This window comes from Malus sylvestris, chromosome 16, assembly GCF_916048215.2.
Source record: "Malus sylvestris chromosome 16, drMalSylv7.2, whole genome shotgun sequence".
In the NCBI taxonomy this organism is placed as follows: Eukaryota; Viridiplantae; Streptophyta; class Magnoliopsida; order Rosales; family Rosaceae; genus Malus; species Malus sylvestris.
In genome coordinates, this window is record NC_062275.1 from 30,575,840 (window position 1) to 30,579,900 (window position 4,061).

The window sequence follows — 4,061 nt, forward strand, 5'->3', positions numbered from 1 at the left end:
GAGATGATATGGTAGTGTTAACTGTTTAGAATATAATGATGCTTAAAACCCAAAAGGTTGCAAGGTAGTGACTAATCCCAACTGAGTTGTGATACCTCAAAAACATAAAATACGAGTTGGTCATAGATGGATGCTTTGGATCGTTAGATCCGGATCCAATACCTTCTTATTAAAATTGTATAGAGGCGAAATGTTTGAATCTTTATTCTTTTGGAAAGAAGAAAGAATCACAAAGTTGTTGAGGTTAATTCACTTAGATGTTAGTGGCACTTGTCCGCAACATAATACTACTCATGTTGTATGACATTCACCGAAGATCGCTCTCGGTTGGACTATAGTTTATTTTGAATAAACACAAGTCCGAATACTTTGCAAAAGGTTTCAAAGAATTCAAGAAATGTAAGTTGATGAGTTAGACGTCTAAAGTATTTGCCTCCTTAGATTTGATCCAAGGAAAGATAACACTTTAGAACAGTTTCCTTGAAAAATATCAAGGAAAGAAGCATCAAAAGATAATGGATTTCTCCATTAGGAGAAGAACGAACTTGAATAAGATTTAGTTCGTTGGATGTTATCAATTACCCATATATAGGATATATGCTTCTAAGACAATATGATTTTCAATTAGAAGATCTACCAATATTTTCATGACTCCATAAGATGTAGTTCGAAAGAAAGACAAATCTTAATCATATTAAGATTTGGGGTTGTGTGCTAATAAGCAATATTTGTTTAAAATTATCTTGTGGGTATCCTTAAATTAACATTTGGATATCACTTCTATAAACCAACTAACAAATGTTGTTTGTTGGGTAGTTCATTGTAATCCTACACTAGGATTTGCCTAAGATAGCGCAAATGAACAAGAGATAGAACTCAAAGAATGGGTTCTTTGAGAGACAAGATAGTAATCAACAAATATAACAACCTAGTTCCTATACCACAAGCTCTAAGGTAGTCGAGAAGGATTTATAAACCGTCTCAGTTGAATGGTTTGAACTTTATGACTATGTCATAGAGTTGCACCTCTTAATTCGATAGAAATAAGAATGAAAATCCTTATGACTACATTGAGTGTATATACTATATATACTCAAGGAAATGGTAAAGTACCATTTGACCCGAAATAATGAAACCTCCATAGCTAATTGGTAGCTTAAGGTGACTACAATTAAAGAGATTGGTCGACTTTGAAGAAACCATCTTTGACGTAGTCTTAGTTTCAATTAATTCGAAGATTGCTAGCTACAACTAAATGGTGATTCAATGTTTGGACATAAAATGGGTTTCCGAAAACATTATTAAGATAGTCTTGATAATATATGTCTAAAACTATGAATCACAAGACATGTAAGTTGTAGAGATCCATCCATCATGGATCTTAGCAAGCTAGTGGGAGCTATAAATGTCTTATGAGAGAAAGATCAAATCATTTGATTTCTCATAAAGATGTAAACGAATCTTTTGTTTACTAGGTTTACAAAAGATTAGTGGGAGTTAATCATATTCCTAAATTTAAATATATATATATATATATATACACATATATGATATATTAATTTTGGAAATGAAAAGAATACTTCTTCATTAAAGTTATGACTTTAAAACATTATATGAAGATAGAATGTTTATGGGAGACATAGTCTATATACATGGGATGGAAATCTATATTGATAGATTTTAGGATATAATTGGATTATATCAAGCCCTAAATATAGACAAAAGATGATAGGAAGTTTCTCATATGATGATGAACTTCAATCAAAAGGACAACTCTAGTGAGACTAAGAAGTTGCTCTTCTCAAAGAGAACGTACTCTTTGACTCCCAAAGAAATAATGCGTAAATAGAATCCTTTATGCATACGCAGAAAGGTGATTTATGTATTTCATATTGTATGAAAAACATTGATATGAGTTGTACCTAGAACGGTATAAGACGATATCAGTGCAAGCCCAAGATCAGAACCATGGCAACTGTCAAGTGAGTCTTTAAGTATTTAAGAAATACTAAAGGATATATTCCTCAAAGATCAAGGAAGAATTAGAGTAACGTAATGGAAGTGTAAATGTATTAGATTATGAATCTAATCCATCATTGGATGTTTCTTCATTATGAATGAAGAGATAAACAGATATCTCTTTATTATGACTAAAGAGATATTTGGATGGAAACATTAAAGTAATGACTTTAGTGTGTTCCATTATGAATGCAAAATATATTGCCATATAGAAGTTTACAACAATGTTGTTTGGATGGGAAAGTTCATTTATGAACTCTCTATTCGGTTCCAACTAGAAAGTGTCTGACACTAATGGGGCGATAGCTCAAGCCAGGGAATCAAGGTCTCATCACGATCCGAACTCAAATGAGAGACTGAACCACATGATTAAGAATCATGTATAATGGTGACGTCGTTATTCTCAAGGTTGCTTTTATGGATAACATATAGATATCCATTGTCTAGGCCTACTACTCAGCCATTTATGAAATGACTACAGAAGAGGTATCATCACTGATGACCAAGCTGATTGGCTCTAGTGCAAGTGGGAGATTATTGGAAATGTGCCTTAAAACCAATCATATGATGATACTTTACGGACATTTCACATGTTAAACTAATCTAATTTAATATCAAGGGCAAAGATTATTGTTTGAGCCGTCTCATATAAATGTTATACGCTTAAACGATAAGTCCAAGGAATATGTGATTGGGAGAATGCGATCTAAAGAAGTTAGATTCATGAGACCATTCTTTCGTAGACACATCCTAAACGTTCCTGATCATAGGATTGCCAATTGGGCATTGACAGTCCGTTAAGATCAGTACGTGCTGTGCTTCTCTCAGGGAGAGTGACTAGTCTCGAGTTATTGGTGTGTTTGACATCAAGACAAGTACGTAGGTGCACAATAGAGAATGAGTTCACTGAACACGATCAACAAAGAGTTCTCATATTCATGTCACATGAGAACTCATGGTTGGGATAATGCAAAGTAGTCCTTTGACCTGAGGCATCATAGTTGTCTTGTGGTTAGGTACTTGATCTTTGATTATGTCAAAGTCACCCCATCCGCGAGTGTCCACGGCATCGTCGGGGTTAAGCCATTTAGCCATGGAGGCAAGTGAATACGCAACAAGGGATCTCTAACCTTCGAACCGTTTGGGGGAGAATACTCTATGATATGATTAAGAATCTCTGGCCAGAGTATGAATGAGATTTAGGAAGTCGTTCCAAATCACATTCAAGGTAATCATATAAGCACACGAATCACATTGGATAGTAGACATGAATAAACTATCAAACCAAACAATGTGGTCAAGAGTATTGTATTAGAGAAAGACCGTATTGCATTTGTAATCCCAAACTGAATAGGTTCTCCACCTCTTCTGATTAGCTTGGGTAACCATGATATGCTGCCAGGTGTCACTCATGGTTTGTGGAAGCCCTAAACGTGTATAATCACTAAAGGGAAAATTGAAAGTAAGTTTCAATTCACAATCGATTTGAAATGGTTTTAACCGCCCACTACCTCGCTAAAAGGAACCTAATGGATCGTACACCGTGTAAGGTGGAGATTGAAGAAACAATGCAGATAAGTAAGAATAATTAAATGGTTTAATTATTTATGGCAATGATGAATTAATATGTTAATTAATCAAACGAATAAATTCGTTAAAGACCTCGGGATAGTTTTGGACCTTAAGGCCCAATGGGCTTCGAACATCAAGCCCATTGAATTAAGTTGTATGACAACTTAATGAATAATGATTCAGAAAGGCCCAATTAGCCCAATAATACCCTAAGGCCGGCCATTTAGAGATGGAGTGAGTTTTGGACTTATTTACAAGTTTGCCACTCCAATGAATTAAGGTATAAATATGACTTTATAACCAAAATTCATTTAGGGTTTTCTTTTGGGGAAAAGGATGAGAACATAAGCTCTCATTTCTCTCTAAAGTGGCCGGCCTCCTTGGGGGGTTTAGCTAGCAATCCTACTACTCCAAGGTCACTCATTTCTTCTCCAATCTAACCTTGGTGAAGAGACTTAGAGGTTCTCAAT